Source organism: Bombyx mandarina, chromosome 26 (assembly GCF_030267445.1).
Source record: "Bombyx mandarina strain Sakado chromosome 26, ASM3026744v2".
In the NCBI taxonomy this organism is placed as follows: Eukaryota; Metazoa; Arthropoda; class Insecta; order Lepidoptera; family Bombycidae; genus Bombyx; species Bombyx mandarina.
The window spans coordinates 2,625,568-2,638,937 of record NC_143232.1 but is presented as its reverse complement, the minus strand read 5'-3'; the positions used below and the strand labels follow the sequence as shown (position 1 = coordinate 2,638,937).

General features: G+C 37.8%; 1 protein-coding gene and 1 pseudogene across 3 annotated transcripts in view; one reads left to right on the top strand and one right to left on the bottom strand.

The window, feature by feature from the left end:
* LOC114248759 (cGMP-specific 3',5'-cyclic phosphodiesterase) overlaps window positions 1–13,370 on the bottom strand; it is an 82,389-nt gene that overhangs the window by 43,283 nt on the left and 25,736 nt on the right. The window lies entirely within an intron of this gene.
* Window positions 228–6,617, top strand: LOC149499769 (uncharacterized; annotated as a pseudogene). The gene is made up of 2 exons (XR_016325474.1): window positions 228–270; window positions 2,226–6,617. The product of XR_016325474.1 is annotated as an uncharacterized LOC149499769 (transcript).

The following is a 13,370-nucleotide window of genomic DNA, read 5'->3' as shown; positions in this document are numbered from 1 at the left end:
AGGCTGTACGTTAAGACGACAATAAATGACAGGAAATGTGTCTCGGTAGCTTGGCAACGCCACCAGGACTGGGTTCTGCCTGATTTACGACCAGGTGAAGAGGAAGATACGGGAAACATCTTTATGAACCTTTTCAATCCATTGAGGCTAAGATAAATCATGAGGAGCGGACAATTTATAGGTGGATCACGAATTTTATTAGCTATTTTTGTAGCGGATCGTACAACATGAATCTGTCGAGTATTAATCAAGAAATAAGGAAGATGGAGAGTGAGACTTCACCTCGTACTGCTCCTGATTTATTTTCTCATTTATGTCGAGGGACAGACAAACACACGACCCACCCAGCGTTAAATGGCTAGTGGATTGCGTAGACTTTGTAAATGTAGCCAACCATAGAGCAAAGTTGAATACAATCAAATGATCGTCCCGTTGGTCTGATGATCAGTGACCCTGACTACTATGTGTAATATCTGGATTCGGTTGCCGGTTGGGCTTTTTAAAGGTAGTTTGAGAAGAAGCTTCAGCTTTAGGCAGCGGCTGGGCTGTTATTTGTTTGTGTGTGTTGAATTAAAAAAATAATATCTTCTGTTTTTTCCTATCCAGATCTCCGACTGGGATCCACATCGTCTCTGCAGCGATATTCATATACAATACACTGTTAGATTTACTAATGGAAGTCTTGTGAGTCCGCGCGGGTAGGTACCACCACCATATTTCTGAAGAAGTAATGCGTTTCAGTTTGAAGGGTGGGCCAGCCGTTGTACTGTAAAAACGGAGACCTTAGAACTAATATCTCAAGGCGGCAATTACGTTGTTAATGTCTATGAGCTCCGGTAACCAGTTAACATCAGGTGGGCTGTGAGCTCGTCTACTCATCTAAGCAATAAAAAAAATCGAATACAGATTGTTATATTTGCAATCCTTAAACGTTTGCAATTGATCGCAGAGACATTAGTAAAGTAAAACAGAGGCGGTCGTTACATGTCAATGGATACTAGCGACAGGACTCATTACGTACTGACCGATATCACACGACCCGATCTACCAACTACTTGTCATTTGTTTAATGCGCATCCACATTAGTACCTACAGACATTAGGCCGCCATAATCAAGAAATGTTTCCTTAACGACCCAGGTGACGTTGTAACAAGTACGGAGGGTTATTTGTTCGATATAATCATTTATATAATACGACTAGCTGTACCCGTCCGCTTCGCTGGCCGTTTAATATAAACATTATTATTTCTCACCCCCACAAAGACTCTCATCATTAACGCCCCCGCAACTGGTGTAGGGAGTCCAACACTCATATAAATATTAGCCTATCCATTAAGTACATGTATTTTCTACATGGATACCAAGTTCCAAGTCAATCGGATGCATGGTTCAATAGTTATAACGGAACATCCGTAAAACCACTGTAGATTTCTATATTAGTATAGATTGAACAAATCAAGTACTTTCGGCATTGAAATTTAATTCAAAGATAACATGAATTTGGGCTGAACAGAGGCAGATGGGTTTATTGCGTGTGATAGCTTATGCCTATGTATAGGTATAGATATATAACACAAATAATGTTAGTAAATTAAGTAATAATATATTGATAGTTTATGCCTATGTATAGGTATAGAGATATATATATCTGTGTTATAACACAAATAATGTTAGTAAATTAAGTAATAATATATTTATAAATAATTGCTGTAAATACAATTTTAAATTAAAGCCAACGTTCCAGCGATGACAAACAAGTATGACGCATAGTTGTTTGTCACCGCCTACAAAAGCCCCTGCGCCGACCAATCTCGAGTCATTCTCGGTTGAGACGTCGGGCGGTGCGGAGCTCTCTCCCTGGCTTGATACTGTGTATAAGTGTGGACATTGTGAATTAAAAGATAAGTATAATTATTACGTTATTAAATAAATATTATTATGTATGTAAAATGTTTCTATTTGCCATTTATCATAAATAAATGAATATACAATGATTATTGCATAATGGTATTATTATTACTCAATAGATAGATGTTCCTGATGAAGTAACTGTTTTGAACTATGCTTCAATATTCAATTCAACAAATATATAGTGTAGAATTGATAAATTGCTGATTTATAGGTTGTTGTCAGCTTAGGTTGCTATTATCAGAAGTGGGATACGATAATCCATGCTTGTTAACTGATATTTTCCTTTTAAAGTTTCCAGATGGATTTACCTAAGCGCTTCTGAAGGCCATCAAAGACGCAGTTTCCGGTTCCCGCCAGAACGACAGCGAGGTCGCTCTGCCAGTATTTGATCCAGCTAAAAGTGACTTTGGTGCTGAATCATGGTGCAACAATATTGAAACCCTCATCCAAAGAGTTTGGATGGAGTAACGCCGCAACAGTCGCCAAAGCTGGTAAGGCCCGTAAGGGATCCGCCTTATTGTGGTTTGAAACATGGGACCCGGCTGAGGGTCGTTCGTGGGACAAGTTACGTTTAGAGCTGGTAACTTTATTCCCTGAGAAAAAGAATCTAGCAGAAAAACTTCAAAAGGCAGTACTATACACGTCTGAAACTGCAGATTCTTATTGCGAGTACGCAAGAAAAAAAAAAAAATAGGTTACTAAAGAATACAAAAATTACATTTACGGAATTATAATTGACTGAATTAGTCTGTGGCAGTATATGCGATGTTAATGTAAAAATGGCTTCGTTTAACAGCAATGTTAAAACTACTTCAGAATTAATTGCCCTATTTACTTCTTACGCGAAAACAAAAAACAAAAAAAAAAAAACAAAAAAAAAAGGGCCAATAGACAGTAAAAACCCTTACAATTCGCAACCCCCGTAAGCGCTTTAAGACTGATTCTAAACCCGATGACATAAAGTGTTTTAACTGTGGTAAAATCGGTCACACCAAACAACAATGTTACAGTAAAAAAAAAAAAAAAAGTACCCAAGAACAAGGATCAAAATATAATGATAAAATAAAATTTTGTACTTATTGCAAAAAACCCGGGCATTTAGATTCTTACTGTAGATATAAACCCAAAACGGACCCTTCTAAAATTGACTAGAAACACCGAAAAATGGGAATGGGGCATTGAACAAGATAGAGCACGAAAGTATGTAATTGATCATCTTACCTCCAAACCTCTTTTGACAATATTTGACCCACAGCGTCTAACAGTTACACACCGATGCTAGTGCTATAGGTTATGGAACAATATTATTACAAGTTAGGTAACGTGAATAAGTTGGTCGCTTATTATAGTGAACGGACAAGTCCAGCAGAATCCATGTACTGCTCTTATGACCTAGAAGCACTTGCCATTTTACTGATTGCAATGCAATAAAATCAACCATGCCGAAAAAAGATTTGTCACCTAGGGTAGCACGTTGGTGGACCTTTATGCAGGATTTTCAATATGTTGATTTTCTAAATCGCAATCCTGTTTCCGCTCCTTCAGAACGGCAGCATTATCTTAAAGTAAATTTTATTGAAGCCGATAATATCCGATAATATAAGTCGCGAGTCTTGGTTAAAAATCGCGCAAACAAACGACCCCGAAACCCAGACCCTAATGTCGCAATTGCAAGTCGGTAACTTAGACACTAACCAATATGTAAATAAAAATAATTTATTGCATTATAAAACTAGTCCTGATTATGAGCCGAGGTTGTTTGCGCCGAAGGGATGTAGATTAAAAATCTTAAAACTATTTCTTAATGAAAATTGTCATGTGGGGTTCGATAAGGTTTTACATAAAATCCGACAATATTTTTGGTTCCCAGGGATAACATCTTTTATCAAAAAATATATTAACCATTGTCTTACTTGGGTTAAAAAGAAGGGATTCTCTGGTCCTAAACAAGGGTTATTACATCCGATCGATAAAATTGCTGTACCTTTCCATACCATACATTTAGATTGCACAGGGCCTTTTCCAACAACCACGGAAGGCTTTAAACACATTCTATTATTAGTTGATGGTTTCACAAAATTTTGTCTCTTAAAACCCCTTAAAACAGTAAGGGTCGATTCGACCAAACAAGAGTAAATCTTATTCTTGGAATAACTCGTTAGTTAATCGAGAGTAAATCAATTTTACGTTTTACCATCTACAATTCTAAGGATAGTGGGCCTATTCGGAAATTGTTGCTATACCGCCGTTTCTCACGGAATAACGGAGCTATTCCTAGAATGGCGTCAGTCAGTCCATCTGATTTCTGTCATTTCATAAATATTTATTCTGTTTTAATTTCAAGTCAACGCAATGCACAAAATTATTATTATTAGTCTGGCATTGTATAATGCAACGTTTAAACGAAAAAAAAGATAAAACTACGCGACAAAACTTGACGATTCCCTCAAACAAACAACAAATAAAATTAATACGTTTGACAGCTAGATATCTTGATAATGTATCGAACTGTTTGTTTGTTTTTTTGGTGTACATTAAAGAATTCTCTCTCTCTTACACTACAGCTAGTTTTTCACACAAAAATACGGCAAAATCGAGTTGACACTATGTATGCTTTTACACTATGCCGTTGTACAACATTTATTTGCCGGATTTTATTTTCGTTCACCATTCACTCTGCTATTCACGTTTTGCTATTCGTAGCGCAAGTATACTATCGCTTACGTGGAAAAACTACTATGGATTTACTCGAGATTAAAATTAAGGAAAAGGTTATTCTTCGTATAGTTACTATCATTGGTAATAACTGATCGTAGTACGAATTTTAGCTCTAATCAAATCCAAGACCTTTTTAGAGAACTGAATATCGAACACTACATGATAGCTACTGGTACACCTAGAGGCAATGGTCAGGTTGAGCGTTCTACTGTAGTCAATATGTTAAATACTATGTGCGAGGAGCCGTCAGAGTGGCCGAACGTATTGCTAAAAGTACAGCAGTAAATTAACACGACAGTACAAAAATCGACTGGCTTCACCCCCATACGTTTACTAACCGGTATAGAAGCAAATATACCTTAGTACAATCTCATCTAAACGGAATTATTAATGATGAGGATTTACACCCCAATATTGACGTCCAAGTTGATCGTGATAGCCAAACAGAGATTACAAAAAAATAGCAGAAACATTTAAGCAACGATTTGATCATGTTAGGCGGAATACTAAACAACACAATATAGGTGATCTGGTCTATGTTAGCCAGGATCATAGGCGTAATGATAAATTAAGATCTAGATTTATGGGCCCTTACGAAATTCAGTGTATCCCTCCAAATGATCGCTATACTCTGAAAGGCAACGGGAAAAATTATGGTTTTGGCCAGGAGAATGGGTTGATGATAATTTGTGATTGCTTAGATTTCAAGATTATAATTGTTTGATGATTATATTTATTTTTCAACTATATAATGTTTTGTACTAACTAGATTGGTTTAAATTAAAGTTTTTTTTTAGGAACATAGGTTACCTACATAAAATGTTACTAAAAATATATACATGGTACAAAAAGAAATTGAGAAAATCACGTCATATTGTGAATGAGTAAAAATATTTGGCTTTAAATTTTATCTGTCTGAGTACCGCTGGTCGGCCTACTATTTGGTGTCAATTATCTCACAGGCAGCGGGTGAATGTGATTGACATGTCTATGTAGTTGGCATTACTCAATAATTTTTCAATCCGAGTACCGCTGGTCGGCCTTCTATTTGGTGTCAATTATCTCACAGGCAGCGGGTGAATGTGATTGACATGTCTATGTAGTTGGCATTACTCAATAATTTTTCAATCCGAGTACCGCTGGTCGGCCTACTATTTGGTGTCAATTATCTCACAAGCAGCGGGTGAATGTGATTGACATGTCTATGTAGTTGGCATTACTCGAAGTCAGAGTACCGCTGGTCGGCCTTCTATTTGGTGTCGATTATCTCACAAGCAGCGGGTGAATGTGATCGACATGTCTATGTAGTTGGCAAGAATACTCTGTTACCTATTTAAAGGGGACCATCGTGTCTATGCAAATGGTTCATTCGACTTGTTTGAAATGTTTTGACTACTTTCTTTTTTTTTCTGTGCCATGTATATTATGTTGATTAATGAATCGAATATACCTACTCATATATTATAAATAAAATAGTAACACAATACTTCGAGGACGAAGTACTGTCAGTATGGCCGTGATAGCTTATGCCTATGTATAGGTATAGATATATAACACAAATAATGTTAGTAAATTAAGTAATAATATATTGATAGTTTATGCCTATGTATAGGTATAGAGATATATATATCTGTGTTATAACACAAATAATGTTAGTAAATTAAGTAATAATATATTTATAAATAATTGCTGTAAATACAATTTTAAATTAAAGCCAACGTTCCAGCGATGACAAACAAGTATGACGCATAGTTGTTTGTCACCGCCTACAAAAGCCCCTGCGCCGACCAATCTCGAGTCATTCTCGGTTGAGACGTCGGGCGGTGCGGAGCTCTCTCCCTGGCTTGATACTGTGTATAAGTGTGGACATTGTGAATTAAAAGATAAGTATAATTATTACGTTATTAAATAAATATTATTATGTATGTAAAATGTTTCTATTTGCCATTTATCATAAATAAATGAATATACAATGATTATTACATAATGGTATTATTATTACTCAATAGATAGATGTTCCTGATGAAGTAACTGTTTTGAACTATGCTTCAATATTCAATTCAACAAATATATAGTGTAGAATTGATAAATTGCTGATTTATAGGTTGTTGTCAGCTTAGGTTGCTATTACGTGCAAAATCTATATATTAATACGTGAAGCAAAAACTTAGTATCCCTTTTTACGAAAATTGCGCGGACGGAGGAGTGTGAAATTTTCTACACTTATAGAGAATATAGAGAAGAAGTGCACAATGCTAATATTTTTTTTAAATAATGCATAAAAGATACATTAAATCAATAAAGAAAACATTACACACACTACATACCATGTATTTGACGCACACACGCATGCATACTATTTATTGTGAAACTTTTGTTCTTGACGTCTGTTGTCAAATTGAGAATACATTAAATATTGTTTGTCTTTGATAATACTTTTATAGTGTAGTCTTGGCGAAATTTGTGATTATAGAAGTATAAAATACAATCATAATAGTGTACAAACTTACAATTACAATTAATTATAGTCGAATTTCGACTACTGCGGGACCTCTAGTCAAAATAAAACTATGTTGGGAATAGAAATCATGATGTGCCTACAACACCCTACAACACCAGAACTTAGTTTAGAGTAGCATGAAAAAAAGCATTTATATCATATCTATAGGTTACTCCCTCCTCATAACTTCCGCATAGTGTAATACTTATATAATAAACAATGTAATATGAATAGATGAAATTAAAATTTCTAAAACCACTTTCTTGTTCTTCAAGGACTCACCCGCTTTATAGCTAAAAACTAACTGAATGGTAACTCAGTGTGACTATGATTCGATTTACATTCAATTTGGATGGCTTAAAGCGGCGGTTTTTTAATGAATAATTTATAATAAAAAAATATGAATTGTTCGAGATGATACCGGCATCTCGTTTTTACCATCGCACCGCCCGCCACCGGAGTAGAGTTCATCCATACTACCTGGAGCCACTGCGGTTATCCACAATGCGTTTCCGGAGATCTTTTTTGCCACGCACCATCCGGCTATGGAATGAGCTCCCCTCCACGGTGTTTCCCGAGCGCTATGACATGTCCTTCTTCAAACGAGGCTTGAGAGAGTATTAAGCGGTAGGCAGCGGCTTGGCTCTGCCCTTGGCTTTGCTGAAGTCCATGGGCGACAGTAACCACTCACCATCAGGTGGGCCGTATGCTCGTCTGCCTACAAGGGCAATAAAAAAAAATGGGTGGGCAATGGTATGTGTAAATCATGCAGTAGAAAAGTGCGCTCTAGTGCCTGTATCCAAGGAGGAAAGGTTTGTATGTGCAATACGTTGCGCGCGTTTCCTTTTAATATCAGGATTGAAATTGATGTGGGTATATTTGTGTTTGCATAATTTGTTCACATCTTTCAGATGTTTTGAAATTTAATATCGTATTCAAAGCCAGAAAAGGGACTTAAGACACACAAAAGAAAATACAAATATGAACATAATTAAAAAATTAACAGTTCCCTATACGTTTTGAGTTAGCATTTTTAACTTTAATGCTATATTGATTTAAAATGTATAGAATTCGGAAGATCATCATTCCCTTAACACCAGGTAGGGCGTTACAAAAACAACTGTTAGACATTAAAACAACAATCAAAATTAGAAAATGTATAATTAAACAAGAAAGGACGTGTGGCACTCGGGGACTGCCGCGGTAAAGCTATTGCAAAGCATTTTTTATCAACTTATGCAATTACAATTAGATAATAATTAATTTAATATTAAAACAATAATAAAAATAAGACCACGCTATATTTATAAACATTAACAAAAGCAAAACATTAACTGTCCCCTTCACACTCATAAGCTAGACCGCGTGAGAGAGAGATGAGCAGACTTTTCATGATGCTCATGCAGTGCGACGTCACGCCGCGTGCTTATTCACAAACACTACACCAGCGCAACGTGTGAATGTGTTGAACGCGAGCTACATAGTAGGCGTAGTGGGGGTGTCAGGTTATTTTCGTTACGGAATTTCTTGATTCAGTCGCCGCGCTCAACGCCCGCGATAGAAGCTACGCAATAGCTTAACAAATAATTCAAATCTTGAGACGTCAGTTATGGTAGTGAAATTTCTATTACTGGGCAGGCGACACCAGTTCATCTAAACTCTAAGCACTCGAAATGCAAACCACAAAATAAATGAAGCGATCCTGTATCTCAGTTCGCTTTTACTTTGTAGCTAAAATGTAGAAACGTTACTGTATTTGCCCAATCTATTTGTGTCTGATTATATTTGGCACGTCAACATTAATGTCCTAATGGCCGTTTTAGAAGCTTCAATTATGTAGTTTGTGTAAGAGACAATATTTGTTGTTCCGTTCAGGGCTGGTGGTGACGTAGACCATTGATGGAGCGGCGCGGCTAATCCCGCCACGGGTCGGGCTGGGAGGACGCGGCGACGTATTGCGGGTCAGGGCTGCCTCGTGCTACGCTTGTTGACTTTCCTCCGAAAACAGGTTGTCAATTCCGAAAATTGTATTTTTCGCTTGGCAAACTGAGCTTTTCTGGGGCAGGCAAACGTATTTTGGTTACAACGCGTTATTTTTAGCGATATTATCATTCGCTAAGTGTCTTTGTGGTCGTCGAACTTCGCCGTTGGGACGTAATATAGGCCTGCACGGGGCGGTGCCGCCGCCCTGCTCGTTTATGTCGCGAAGCCATCAAATGTTTAGTTTAGATCTGATAGTCGTAATCTAAATTGATTGTTAATAATTGTAGGATACTAGCAGTTAACCGTGTTGTCTGATAATACGACCTTCCATGAGTGATTATAACTAATTAATGGGTACAAATTTAGAATTCCCTATGATATAAGTTAAAATATATACATATATAGCTAATAAACACCCAGACAAACAGCAAACAATGCTCATCACACAATGTTTGGCCCATGTGGGAATCGAATCCACGACCCTGCACGCAACAGTCAGGTGTTTACTACTGCGCTACCCTGTTCCTTGTCATAACATTACAGTAGTAACGTAATAATCACCTTAAATTAATTGATTTTTATAACAATGTGAACGTCGTTTGTAAATATGTGTTACACTCAATACCGTCTTTACCATAAGGGCACACGGGGCCCGTGCCCAGGGCCCCCGTTCTCAGGCGGCCCCGAAAGACCGACAATTTCTCTCACACTTTTATTCTCAAACATTTTTGGCACATAACACTTTTTTCACAAATCAGTAATCAGGCTTATACTATGCCTATAATAGAATATTTTGCTCAACAGAAATCCCGAAAGAAACCGTTATCGAAATCGTAACCAAAAAACCAGCAGCATTCTAATATCATTAATGACATATAATATCATACTGTATTTGATTACCTATAATAAATGGTCTCAAATTCAGTAAAAAATGTTATTATAATTGGCTTTTTTTACTTTTCAAAAGGGCCTCAAATTCTTGTGTGCCCAAGGGCCCCATCCTAGTTTAAGACGTCCCTGGTTATACTGTCTTATGAAGGCATCCCTGAATAGGAGTGAGTACACGTGACATCTTCACCATCAGACAACGGTTACAGGACAACTTAGAAGAATTTCCTCCTTGCCAAAATAAGCAATAGTACATTTTACACGGACGGCTACTGTGAGCGAACATTCAGCGTTGTTTGTTTCGATTGTTTCAGCCTTGAGATATAAGTTTTAAGGTCTCGGTATATTTACAACGGTTCCCCTACCCTTCAAACCGAAACTCATTACTGCTTCACGGCAGAAATAGGCAGGGTGATGGTACCTACCCGTGGGGACTCACAAGAGGTCCTACCGCTAATAATTACACAAATTATAATTTTGCGGGTTTGTATTTTATTACACGATGTTATTCCTTCACCGTGGAAGTCAATTGCGAACATTTGTCAAGTACGTATTTCATTAGAAAAATTGGTACCCGCCTGCGGGATTCGAACACCGGTGCATCGCTATATACGAATGCACCTTACGTCTTATCCTTTAGGCCACGACGACTTCAAGCTGTTCATCTAATTACACATACCAAAATACTAGTTGATGTTGTTCGATTCTGGGGTTTGAATTTTAAAAACTCCCGCCTACGTCACCCGCGCAACCAACTGAGCGCGACACTAGCGCCACGCGTTGCCGCAGTGTGTGCAACGTTTGGAAAAAAGTCAGTCGTGAAATAATTAGCATTTGGCGGTAAATCTGTATTAGTTAAAAACATTAAAATTCAGTAAAACTGACAGGCTATCATACAGACGTCATATGAACAGCAGTTTCGAGAAAGCGGCACCACACGAAAACCCTCTTGTCGTGGCCGCCGCGCCTACATACCCGATCCTGCAGGCGAGTAAATTAACCCATAGACACAGCCTACTGAGTTTCTCGCCGAATCTTCTCAGTGGGTCGCGGTAGATTCTGCCAAGCACTGCTCTTGCTAGGGCTAGTGTTAGCAAGGTCGCAAGGTTAGAGCCCCATGAGCTCACCTACTCGCGCGGTGAATCTAGTATGACCCCTCGAGGTCACTAGAATAGAGAGGTATAAATTTTTTGAAGTGAAACTTCTTTAGGCGCATGAGGGTAAAATTTTTACAGAACGTCACGCAGGTATGCAACGGAAGTGACATCAAACTACTATTGAAATTAAGTACTTGTCAAATGTCAGTAGTAGTAGTTGTTGTATTTTTCCAACTGGAAAGGCAAATGTATCATACCATACAGCCTAATATTTTATAATTTTTTTGTGAAAAATGTTAATAGGAATTGAAATGAAATGAAAAGAATTTAGAACATTAATCAAATAGCATGAAATTAAATTAGTCAATTCAATTGGCAAAATATTAGTCATTTACAATTTAGAAATCTAAACATAATGTGACTGTCAACACTGAGGTTTGAGATTGACATTTGACAGACTTTTGGCGGGAACATATCTTCCTTTTTCCCTTCCTCTAAGTCTCGGAAATCTAAAGTTTTAGATTTGTAGAAATATAAGCAAGACTTATAAATTAGTTCGCCAAAAAAGTTTCACTTCTGACATGTGTACTTTGTACGCACGCACTTTTTTTTTTATGAGCAGTGTATCAGTAATTCGTTATGTATTGTATTCGTGTGTTCATTCAGCATGTACTTAAGTGTTGTGTCAAGATTATCAGCGATGATACGGCGCGGCGGCACAATCGGTTCATCTTACAAATTTTAAAACTCGTGTGTGTGACGTGGACGGGTTTTACGTGATTGCCAAAGATTAAAAATAAAACGTGGATAATAATTGCCTTATTCATTTGTGTGTGTTTGTATGAAAATTAGGTGCCGCTCCTCTGTTGTTATGAGACATTTTTTTTTTTATTGCTGAGATGGGTGGATGAGGTCACAGCCCACCTGGTGTTAAGTGGTTACTGGAGCCCATAGACATCTACAACGTAAATGCGTCACCCACCTTGAGATATAGGTTCTAAGGTCTTAGTGTAGTTACAACGGCTGTCCTGCCCTTGAAACCGAAACGCATTACTGTTTCACGGCAGAAACAGGGAGGGTGGTGGTACCTACCGGCCCGGACTTACAAGAGGTCCTGCCACCAGTAATAAAAGTATGAAAACACGTGTTACACAGTAGGCAGCGATGCAGTTGTCTAGACGCGACCGTAACTATTTACCATTCCATGGCTATGTTATATCAACTCTACAAATCATTGACCCGTTGGACTGTATCGTGGCATACAATTACAGCAACACCCTATCACCAGTGATAATGCAGGTTTATAAATTTTATTAGATTTTTCCTTCATCGTGGAAGTGGTTCTTGAAATCATATTTGACAAGTATTTATTAATTAAAAAAAGATGTGTGGTGCCGCGGGACACCGGACAGGAACGAAGTTCCTTATTGTAAAAATATTAATTTTAAGTTCTATTCGAGGTATAAAGAAAATAAAACTGGAGGTTTCGCAACTACAACTACCCACGGTAATTCGGTAACGTGCGAACTTATTGTGGTACACTTCATTCACGGTTGTTACGTTACGTTATTACGACGTTACTACAAACGTTATTACAAAGTTAAGTCGTACACTGTGTGCATTACTAATTTGTACGTTTTAACAAAGTTAAGTCGTCCACTGTGTGCCTTGTTGATAAAAATCTTACGTTACGGACGTTTTTTCCCGGTTAGGGTACCCCTCCGCATCGTCCCATAAGGAACTTCGTTCCAAAACTGGTATCAGAGAAACGAATCATGGCATAACACCACGATCAAGAGTTCAAGCATCGCCAAGAAACGAGCAGTGAAACTTTTCGCATTAAAGATAAAAACTATGCAAGGAGGTACTTACTCGAATGGGCGTTGAAATTGTTAAAATATATAGAGTTACCCGTCTAGACGTATTTGGAATAGCCCCCTCAAGCTACCAGCGAATAGAGAAAAAAAAACTATAGTCGTAGCGCTTACCCCCACTCCAGCCTGGCCACAGTGGGAGTCAAGTGCGATAGGGCTTGTTTACCGTCCAGGACCGATCTAACCGGTGTGTTATTTGGATTCAAACGACCCTTACAGGTAGGAATGTAACAACAAGCGGTCCTTCAAAGGGTTTCGGTTCACAGCTCGCCCTTTACATATACAGAACTGCGAAAGTAGCCAGTGTAAAGGATTGCGAAAGCGTTTATGGTGCCATAAAGGGGATTGTTATCTCACTGCATTCGAAATATGTTGTGTTTTAAACTAACAAATACTTT